Consider the following 12618-nt stretch of genomic DNA (forward strand, 5'->3'; position numbering starts at 1 on the left):
TAAAAAAATGAAGAATGTTTTCAAAAAAAAGAGAAGTTGAATTTTTAAAAATTCAATTTGAATCGGCAAGAATTTCGGAAATTTCAGGAGTAAATTGTTCCATGAACTGAAAATGTGAATGCCCAATCATTTCAAAATCGAAACCCATAATGCCCATATTATCAGAAATTGTTGTAGATTTATCTGTATCATTTAAAGGATGATCACTATGAGCTGACAGATAATGGTCATTGTAAATATCGATTGAGTTTTCTTCATCGTCATAAGGATTAAAATTTCTACCCGTGGAATACTTGTTTATTACATGATTTTTGGTATTGCTACTATGTTTAGAGGAAGGTAAGATGGAATTCAAAAAGTCTAAATCTAAGCAACAACCTTCCTCGCCATGAAAGGTCAAGCGTTCACTTTTGTTGGCTTCGTTAGTGTAAATATTGTCAGAAACCGTTAACTCTTCTTCTGACCAATTGTCCGAGTCGTCTATATTGAATTCTTGCTTAAAAGCATTAATATTGTCTTGTTGATAAGCCTCAGCGCTTGTAAGACTAATATTTTCTTCATACTCTTCATCACCATCGACAAAACCGCAATCACTAGAGGCTCGTTCCTTTTTAAGAAAGACGAAAGGTGTCAAATTCTCCTTGAAATTGCTAAGCTTGCTTAGAGGATCCGTAGGTTTAACGCAAATGTTTTTGGCACAAGTATCCACTATATTTTGCTTTCGCTTTTTTAGACTCGACTTGTTGACAGCTCCTAATGATTTTTTGCGTTTATCAGTAGAAGTCTTTAAAGTGTATGAGGGAGCACTAACGTGTTGGCTACAAGAAGAATCCTCATGAAAACCGGAAGATTCAGTGTTAATGCTGTGCTGAGATGATTCGCTGTTGAATTCTGGGCTTAATGGAATAGTGTAATTGTTTGCACTCAAATTTGTGCAAAATATATTTTTAGATGAGGTCAGATCATCAATTTCCATAGATTGGTCAGTGTTTAATCGGCAAAATAGCAGCTGGCCATTATCGCTGGAAGAATTGATGAGATTATTGGAGTTTAGGGATGACAGGTAAAGACGCTTCATGGAATTTTTGTCATAACCCTGGGAAAATTGGCGCTTGAATTCTTGGTCGATTTTTAAATGCGTATAAACCTGAGATGATGACTTGTTAGTTTGTGATAACTGCTTAAGTAAAATTCCGTCATTATTCGAATGATTATGTGGATAATTGTCGTCTGTCTTCCTGGCATGATGGAGAGCGTTATTTTTTTTAGTCATCTCTTTAAATTTTATTGGATATTTGTTGCTGGGTACTTTTAGTCTCGTTGAATCGGTAGAGGAAATCATAGTATTGGGTTGACTTTGAGACACAGTCGTCGATAATGCATAGTAAATCTTGTTGTCTTTGATCCCAAATAACTTATCGTCATTGATCCCATCTTGACCCATGTAAAAGTCGATACCTTTCATAAGATCACGATTTTGCTGTGTTGTCAAAGTTTTCGAATCGTAAGAGTGTTGCTTAAATTGAAACGCACAATCTTTGTTAAGCATATCAGTAGAATATATGGGTGTCGAATTGGAATGAGCTGGGAAAAACGTTTTACTATGATTATTAATAATATTAGCATTAATAATCCCTGGAGTTAAGTGCAATTTGTTTTTAAGTTTTTTTCTTGGCCGGTACTTGTAATCAGGATATTCCTTGGTGTGCAAAACCCTTAATTTATCAGCTTCCATCATAAACGGTTTTTTTTCTGATTCCGTTAGCGTTTTCCATTGTCGACCGAGTCGTTTGCTAATCTCGGCGTTGTGCAAGTCGGGTTCGGTTTCGGACATTTTACGCCTTTCAATTTGACTCCATACCATAAAGGCATTCATTGGTCTTTTAATGTGATTAGGTTTGGTGGATACATTGTTGGTTTGTTGAGAAAGCATTGTGTGGCTAGACTTTGTAGAAACCCTCTTAGAAATACAAAATTTTTCGAAATTCAAGTTGTTCTTATCGTTATAATTATTGACTTGCTGTTGTTGATTAAAATTCATGTTTTGGCTAGTTTTCAATAAGACGTCTGACTCTGAATACTCGGTATTTGATGCATCGAGATATTCTACATTGAAGCTTTGATTGTTAGCGATCAGCATCATAATGGCTCTATTGTTGTTAAAATTAGTGATATCTTTCATATGATCTATGTTGTCGTTCGAACCCTCTCTAGTTGTAATATTATCTGAAACCTCACTAATGCTGCGAGCGCCCATTTTTAAAGTAGCATAAAAAGGAGTAGTAAATTGTTTGGCTTTTCGTCCATCAAGGGTCACATAATAATTTAAATCAGTGTTTGCGATCGGATTCGCTTCCTTGAATTCGAAATCTTGGTAGTCATCGACTATCTCCTTTTTCGTATTATTGCTGTTAGAGGAATTGATTAGACCCAAATTTAAATCTTGATCATCATAATCAAAGGTGCACAACAAATCCATCGCGTTTTCTTCATAAATATCGGTGGAATTTGACACACAATCTTGCTGCTGGGATACAACTCTTTTGATATATATATGATCGTCACACGTCAACATTGTTTCCGAATGTTTAAAATGTTTTGAGCTGGTAAAATATTTCAAAAGATAATCTAGGTTTCGTTATTAGAAGTGGTAGGTAAGATGAGTTTTATTTATTGCAGAATTTTTCATCAAACAAATAAATAATTTAAAATTTTTTGGTTCACAAATGGATATTTTTAGACATTGTCAAAGGTATAACAATATTTTGATAATAAAGTGTTTTTTTTTAATGACAGATTGTCTAGATTTATTTTTTTCATTTTCGCGGCATCAAAAAAAAAAATTTTTTTCTTCTTTCAAGTCAAAACAAAAAAGCATATATTTAAAATAAAACATTTTATAAGTTTAAGTAGTATATAAATATGTTAAGAGATCTAATGTAAAAATATAAATTATTATTGCAGTAATACATAAACGAGATTTTTTTTATAAGAATAGATGTGTCTAAGGTGAGCAGAGTTTTTCCAACATAAGAAAAGAAATAAAAATGAGCTAATTTTCAAAAAAAGAAAACTTTATCACTTCTAAAGCTCTTTTTTCAACCTTGAGAATGATAGATGACCAAAAATCGGCGAATTTGTGATAAAAATATACGAACGCGACTGAGAGACGATAATGTAAATTTTTTTTGTTGTTGAGCAAATCAGATCTTTAATCTAAAAAATAGAAGAAAAAAAATTATTATATATAAATTTGTTAATATATAATTATAATAATTAACAAAAGTATAGACCGCTTATAACTAACATACACATTCCCTTATAATAGCTTTTCATTTATTCAGAAAATTCGTTATTATAATTATAAAATATAATAATTTTAAGAATTATAAACTTTTTATTCACTCAAGTGATGACCTGCAGAAGTACCATTTGTAGGGCCCGGTTCGAATTTTTATAAAAATATTATATTTATTTTTGATAATGGCAATTTAAAAAATTTAGTTTTAAAATATTCAGCCCAAGTATTTTTTAAAAAATTTTTTTAGGCCCGGCCCGGGAATTCAAAAAATTAAAATACATCTGGTCCGTTAAAGCCGGGTCTGCAAGTTCTGATATTTTTCCTTTCATTAATTTTTCGTTTCACTTATTTATACCCATGCCCGTTTTTCACTCACTAACTCTTCTTTTCTTTTTTTCTACTGAACATGCAATTTTATCTAAACATTTCTATCAAAAATATTAAAAATTATTTAATTTTTTTAAAAATATAATAATAAACATTTCAATTTTGGTTAAATAAACTAAACAAACATAAACAATTCCTATAAAAAAAATACAAATTAAATTTTGAGGAAATTAAATCCAAATTATATTTGTATAAAATAAAAATAAATTTCAAGCTCATGATAAAAAAAATATAATTTCCTTTATACCAGTTTTTCAAATTATATTGTAAAGAGATAGAAGGGGGGTGGGCATATATTTGAATCAGATTTTTTTAAAACGAATATCATTTATATAATCATACCACCCCCCCCCCCTCCCTTCTTTAAAATATAAAAACTCAAAAATTTCCCTCTAACTTCACAGATTTAAAATATTAGTTTCATGATGAAATATTGATGAGATATGTGGAATATAAAGTATTATTACATTATGAGTTAGAAGAAGAATGGCCCATGACTATTTTTGAATTATAAGGGTCAGAATTTTCTGTTAGACTTTTTGGATTAATAATTATATATATATTATATTATGTTCTAGATGGTAATAATATGTAAGGCCAGGCAGTACATAATATGGCAAACCTGAAGCCCTATAATGGTAAACAACATATTATTTTCGAATCTGGGTTCAAAATAGCTCAGGATATAAAGTCTATTTGAGAATCAGGGCCACGATTTGCGTATCACGATGGGAAGGAGGATATTTTTAGTTTCATTTCCATCAAAATTTTATAACAAATCTCGGACTCATAGTTCTTTGATCATTTTTAGCTAATACAGCGAAAATTATAAAATGGCCACACAATTTTTAAAAAAAAATCAAATTTTAAATGATAATAAGTATAGTAATAATATTAAGATGTTTATAAATAAAATATTTTTTAGTGAATCATTTAATCAATATTATAGCTAATAAGCAAATTTAAAAAAATATCTTCAACAAACATCTATTGGCTTGTAAAATAATAAAGGTAATCATTAAGGCCCTGGCGGGATGAATGAACAATCACCTTATAAAGGAAAGAAAAGATTTTTGCAAAAGGTATAAATTATATTTAATATCATCTAGAAATGATAAGTCTAAGATTAAATGTTTTACCTAATTTTTTAAAAAAATTTAAACCCATTTTATTAGATATTTGAAATAAAATTATTGCAGTTTAATGAAATGGTAAATCCATTGGATAAATGATTACTTCTACACCTCTTTTTTATGTGATATAAGGGGTGATTTGATAAAACCAAATCAAGAGCAAATATAACATTTTTATGTTTTAGTAATAAAAATGTTTAAAAAAAACGTACATTTCCTTAGTCCATTAAAAAAAATGCTGAATGCATTTGATGAAAATTGAAATGAATTTACAAAATATCTTAGCCTTGTTAATGAAAATGCTACTTTTTATTTTTAACTTGAAACTAAAGATTAGGTTTTTTTTTAAACAAGCTTTGTTTTAAAAAATTTTTTCAAAATTATGTTTTGATATTTTGCAAAACAAATTATATTAATTTATAAGAATGTTTTTTTTATTTACAATAATATGATACGAATAGTTGATATCGAATTTCGATAGTTGACACATTTATTAGCATAATAATATTTTATCTTTAAAAACTACCCCCATTAAAATAATTATTAACAGGAAACTGCAAAGGCTCGCCCAGATTTTACGCCCCAAATATTTTTTATCTTCAAGCCCGACAAGATTTCAAGTCTGGAGTTTTCTTAAAACCCGGGCCGAGATTATTATTCTTTATTTGTAAGACTGGTCTAGATTTTTTAAAATGGCGACGTGGATTTTTAAAAATTTAGTTATATAAAATATTTCAAAAAATTAATGTTTTCTACAATTACGATATGATTTCCTAACTGATTTATGATATAATTAAAAAATCTTATTTTAGCCCAGGCCCTAGTTTTGTAAACTTTTATTTTAAAGCCCTATCCAAATATTGGTAATTTTCAAGCGCGCGTCCACTAATTGATACTCAGATATATATATTATTTTAAATTATATACTTAAGAAAGAATCAATAAGAAACCTGTAGGCCCAGAACAGATTTTATAAAAAGCTATTATTTTGATAATCATGGTTACAAATAAATAAAATAATACAACTTAGGTCTGGACAAATCACATCATACTTTTAATTCAACTTAAAATAAATTATAAAATTATATTCAAATAATCCCGGGCTGGGCTGTAAAATGATTAAAATTTTAAAAATCTGAACTTGACCAAGATTAATTGACTTCTATCGGTCTCTGGAACGAATAAATGGGTAAAATTATGTGTTTATTAGTATTAGTAAAAAGGCTGAAATGATTCGTATTTGTGATCAAACTCGTTTTTATCTTAAACTTATGATAGGTTAATTAAAACCTTAAATTTACTAAACTACTGATTAAGACCTCATTTATTTGATAGTAATTGCGATGTAATAAGATGAAGTATTGCTTAGCGATATTCATCGCATCGTTTAAGCGTTAACGATCGCTGTTACTATAAACAAACCCTGTGCTGTGAGTAGTGGTGTTAAACGGCTTGATTTTTAAAAACGCCATTTAGCTAAAAAAAAAACTACGCAAGCTTCGAGATTTAGTTAATAGATGTACAAACCTTTCTGCCATCTGTCAGCAAAATCTCTAGGGTTGTGTAATATTTTTGACTAAAATATCGCGTCGGCCGTTTTTAAAAATCGAGCCGTTTAACAACATTATCTAAAATATAAAAGCTGAATTCATATTGAAAAGAAAAAAAACCAATTATATAAAAAAAAAATATTGATTATTCTGCTATTAGGACTAAGGACATTAAAAAAATGCGATTATACATTTTCTCGTAAAATTATTAAAATTCAAAAACTTTAAAAATTTCAAATTCCAAAAAATCTGGATAAATATTCTACATTCTTTAATGATTTTGATAGTCTTACTAGGAGTATGTTCATGTACCAGTAGTATCGTTAAAAAAAAGATTTTGATATGTGTTAGTGTTATTAAATGGCTCAATTTTGTTTTAAAAATTCCAAAAAATCTGGATAAATATTCTACATTCTTTAATGATTTTGATAGTCTTACTAGGAGTATGTTCATGTACCAGTAGTATCGTTAAAAAAAGATTTTGATATGTGTTAGTGTTATTAAATGGCTCGATTTTGTTTTAAAAAAGGCTATTATTATTTTGGCTAAAATCTAAATTTAAAATGGGCTAAATTGAGCCGTTTAACACGAATCAAATTCTAAGAAATGAAATGACACTGATTTCGTACAAAGAAAATTTAAAAAAAAATGATTTATTACCTTCGCCAAAAGATATATAAAATAATATAATTCTCAATTGTGATCGTCCGTCATTTAATAATTATAAAGTATTGGAATATGGATTATTAAAATCCTCAAATAATTACAATTTTTTTGGTTTTTTTAAAAAATTAAATTAAATTCTTTATAAAATATAAATTTGTTTTTTTTATGATTACTTTTTTATTATTTGTTTTTTTTTTAAAAAATCATATGGTATTTATTTATTTTATTATTAATAAAAAAAAAGAAAGAAGATGAATAATAAATATAATTAGTAATAAAAATTTAAAAAATATAAAATATATAACATGTTTTTAGGGGAAAAAGATGATAAGGGGAGAGACGTATAAATCAATAATGTTACATTTATATAATATAAAAATGTTATCGTGAAAGAAAAAATAAACAAAAATAAGCTTTCTGTGGTCAGAAGACCGTAATTAAATTGGCTCTAGCGACGTTAAATAATAACTTTTCGATTGGGAGAAGAGCGAAGGGAAAAAAATCAACAAAAACTTAAAAATACGAAAATTTAAATAATTAAATAATATGAGGGACTGAAGAATAAATTTCGAGAGAAATATTTTTCATCATTTACTTACATATTTTTTTATCGAATAAGAAAGAGTTATCTTAGTAAATAAAAAATTAAGAAGGGAAGGTCTGGCTCTATCATTAAATGTAAATACTGTTTCTCGATTACTTTGGTAAGCCAACAAAAAGGTTTATCGATAGTTTTTGTATCTTGTATTAGAATCATTTGTACAATTTTTCCCTGGATTTGGATAAGGATATAAATTTTGGACACCCAAAAAACTAATTTTTCTTAAAAAAATCAATTTCCATTAGAATTTACTTACAAAACTGGACAAATTTTTTTAAACCGGGTTAGAAATGAAAGAAAAATTTTAGTATTTAAATTATAAATCATCATTTTTTGATTACGTTTTTAAAACAAAATTGATATATTTTTTAAGAAAAAAAATTAGATATAAAATAGAGAAAAGGTAATATCGTATTTTTAAACTCACAGACCGGCTTCTAAAATACTTAATTTCCATCTTGTTCCTTAAAAGGCTCAAATTCGCTTCTGCATAGTCGAATTAATAAAGTGTGGTATTAAAATTAAATTTAAATGAAATTATCAGCAATACATTTAAATTTTTCAATTAACTGCTAGTTAGGACATTTATTTAAATATTAGATTGATTTTCATATTTAGACTGAACAACTAAAACTATTTTGAATGGCTAAATTTTTTAAAACCGGGACCGATCGATAAATAAAGAAGATTTAGAAGAATTCAGTTCAAAATATACATTTGTGGGTCTCTACTTCTAACGAATGGAATGGAAAAAGTGTTTAAGAATAACGAGAATAATTTAAATAAAATATTTAGTTTGAGGAAAATTGTATTTTTGATGGAAACCAATAAGTATAAACGAATATAATATAATAAATATAGATTAATATGTATTTAAGTAATTTAAGTAAAAAATTTAGTTATAAAAAATTTGCTTACATATTAATATATATTTTATACATTCAAATCAAAAAATAAATATAGTATAAGTTTTAGTTAAGTTTTTAATAAATAAATATCGAAGGTCAAAAATGGTTAGTTTGATTATATATACAATATATATATATATATATAAATGCAAATATATATATATAAAATACAAGTATTTTATTTAGTTATAAAAATAGTAATACAGAAGAAATGGGGCATAATCTAGATTTTTTTATTGTTGTTGAATGACTAAGCTTCTTAATACATTTTAGTATAGCCTTTGCAACCTAAATTTTATTTGACTGGCACAAGACCTGCACCTCATATTTGGTACATCATACATAGGAATATAAGCTAATGGGCGAGAGTTTAAAATATTTTGAGAATGCAAAGGCAAGATGGGCTTATATTTATTGAAAATTAATTTTTAATGCATATCATTTCTTATGAGTTTTAGCAAAAATATATATTAAAATAAATAAAGAGCTAAATTTACCAATCAAATAATTACTAAGCATTGGGCGTGCATGACATTTTTCTAAAACCATGGACAAGCGGGTTAAAATACTTAAAAACGATGAGCGGGAGGCTAAAAACCCTCCGCATGCAGACCTAATAGTGAAATGGGTGTTGAGGTCAGATTATTCAAAAAGTGAATAAAAGGAAATTTATGATTTTTCAAAGTGTCCTCAATAATTGATTAAAGGTGACCATTTAGAGTAATTATCACAATTTCATATTCAGATTCTGGTCCCATTTTAATATTTTCTCCTAAAAAAATTTATTTTTCTTTTATATAATTTTAATATTAAATGTCAATAGCCGAAAATATATTATAGATCCTGAAATCTACTCAAATAATTAATATTTATGTATCCAAATATATCTGATGGAATAATATATTTTATAATATAAAATGATCTAGGGTTCAAAAATAAAAAGTTTGATTTTGGGTTTATATAAATTTTATATGGGTTTAGCGAAAAATATTTTCACAAATCCTGGTTTGCTGCTTTGAGTCTGTTTACAACGTTTGTGGCTAGATTAAGAATATCTATACCATATTTATGATTATGGTATAAAACGAAGAATTTGAAATTTAAAAAATATATACTGTTAATTTGGCGGATTTGGCAATAAAAAGATTTACTCGCTTTTTCTAATATTTTTTTGTTATAATATTTTTTATTTTTCCACTTTGCGAAAGCATGTTCGCACAATTTATCAACAAAACTTTATTTATCGTTTATTTTGAAAAAAAAAGAGAGAAGTATGAGAGTAATAGAGAGTAGAGTTATCAAAGTGTTTTAAAATATTTTATGATGCTGTGAATGTGATGTATAAAATAAAAAGAATTTGAAAATTTTAAACCATCTTTTTTAATTCGAAAAAAAAATAATAGTAAAAAACCCATTTATTTAAAAAAATGCATAAAATTAATATAATTGATATGAAAATTAAATATGAAAGTACTATTATTGTAAATATAAATTCGAAATTTTCTTAATTTATTAGTGGCCTTTAAATGTGAACTGGAAAGTTGAAAAATCGATAGATAACAGCAAAAAGTTTGACTGAGAGTATGGATATAAAAAAATATCCCTATATATTTATTTCGAAAGTAGATTTTAATACCCTACCCGATAATATAAAGATCTTTTAAAGCATTTCGAATAGGGGTATGGGAAACTGAGGCACATGATTCCAATTCTATTTATTTTCAAACAAATTAAATTAAATCCTAAAATGATTATTATAATATAAATACCAAGGCCTACAATAGGCAAGCTTTCTTACCCATCAATTATTTAAAAAAATTAACCAGCCCGTCTATAGTTTTCATTCTTCCTACCATATATTTTAAAATGGTGTTTAACCCTTTACCCTATTGTTTTAAAATTATAACCAACACACCCGCCCGTTCAATGTTTGAAAATTTTAATGGTTGGGGAAGGGAGGGAGGACTAAAATCTATCTTTTGGAACTCTAAAACACCTTTAAGCAAAATATATTTCCTTATATCAACTAATTAAAATTTTATACGGAAAATATGTTTGCCTCGCGAAAAGGTAAAGAATATTCAAATTATTTTGTCATAGGCTACTAAGATTAAATGTCACATATATATTATATCAAATGTAAACTTAAACCCTCCTCTATTACCTTTGTGTTATATGTATCATCTACTAGTATTTATATATACTCTTTTATCGCCACTGAAGACTAGGGGCATGCTGGACAGGGGTAGAGTAAGACATTATACCACATTCTTCTTTATTCTAGATAATAAAATTTTGGATTTTTAGTTTTCACATAATACTTATTAAAAAGAAATTTTTATTGAAAAATTAAAATATAATAAAAAATAAATACAAGATATTATTAAGTGAGCTACCGTTTGAGGGAGCTGAATTAATTTTTGGATAATATCTTGTTGAGTTTTATATGAAATCAAGTCTGCTATGCCCAGCCTCCCCTATTTCTGTCCGAAGTCTTTTTGCTCGATATATTTTTAAGCAAATTTATGTCCAACTACGATTTAAAAAATTGCTTTACTTCATCTTTATGGACGAATTTAAATTAAATTTTCCTAAAGATTTATTAATGCGCTTTTATAAATAATTAACTAAGCAAATATTGAAATCGTTTTAGATCAGTAAAATTTTTTTTATTTCTTAAAAACAGGTAATATTATTTTTTTTTTATTAGGTCTATTAAATTGTTTTTAGCAGACACAAACACGACAAAAAAGTGGGCAATTGGAAATTTTTAAATATATGCAGAAACAGTAAAAAAAAGAAAGACATACCAACCAGATGAGATAAATTAAACATAATATTTTATTGACAAATCTTATATTTAAAAATTACCTATCTGTTTCTTCAATTACAATTATGAAGACCTTACAATCCCAGTCAATAGTTGCTACTTCTTAGTATCAAATTTCTGCTCCAATAATAGGCTGACCTTATTTTGGTTGAAACCTCGACTAGAAATATTATTTAGAATATTTGACAAAAATTTTACCCATTCTTAGAATTTGATCAAAGTTTATAAATGAGATATAGCTCTCTTATTTATTTCATACTTATCCTTACCCTTAATAATATTTACTATTATACCAATATTATGCCTTTTAATTTAATTAGCACGCTGCACCAATAGCAATAACATTGGATGAATGCCTAAAAGTATTTATTAAAATTAAATTGTTAGCTATAATTTAATTAATCAATTTAGTAAAAAAAAAATTATTATAATGTAAAGTAAATGTATTATATTTTTTCTCTGTACATTTTGTCAAACAAAGCGAGAACTATAACTTTTCATAAAATTAAAAACTTTTATAAAAAAAGAATCAAAAAATATTTAGTTTGGTTACACTTATTATGTATATATTATTAGGTTTTATTTCATTATTTTTTAAATTTTTAAATTCTTACATTTTTCATTTCATTATCAATAAAATCATATGAGATGAGGTATGCTATGTTTTTTTATTATTTAACATATTTATAAATATCACGTTTTGTAAAAAATAATATTTACATTTCTTTGGCAAATAAGTAAGGATAATTTTTTTTACCATATTATGTTTTTAAAAAAGGTAAGAATAAAAAATAAAGAAGAAACGAACATTTGTAAAAATATTAATAATAGGATCAACCCAACCCCGACGAATCGATCCAAATAGAACACATCCAATTCGTGCGATTTTTAAAAATGATAATAACTGGAATCAATCAAGTTATCAAAATTTTAAAAAGAAAATTATATTTGGAAGTCAAAATATTATTATTAAAGTACTATTTGAAATACAATTTTCAAATAATTAGATCTTTGTCCTACGATAACCCGATTTATAAAACAATTATTTATAAATAAATTAGTAAAAGCAAATAAAATATATTTTTTCGAAAAAGACATTGCATTGGTATTAGTATTTTAAATGGAATCGGCGGGGTATTTGAAATATTTTTTTTATAAAATAATACATTATTATTACCATATTATAAATATATTGATTTTTATTATTAATTTTATCTGCAATAGTTCTTAAATGTTGCTTAA

Source organism: Gordionus sp. m RMFG-2023, chromosome 2 (genome assembly GCF_954871325.1).
Source record: "Gordionus sp. m RMFG-2023 chromosome 2, tfGorSpeb1-WG-v2, whole genome shotgun sequence".
Classification (NCBI taxonomy): Eukaryota; Metazoa; Nematomorpha; class Gordioida; order Chordodea; family Parachordodidae; genus Gordionus; species Gordionus sp. m RMFG-2023.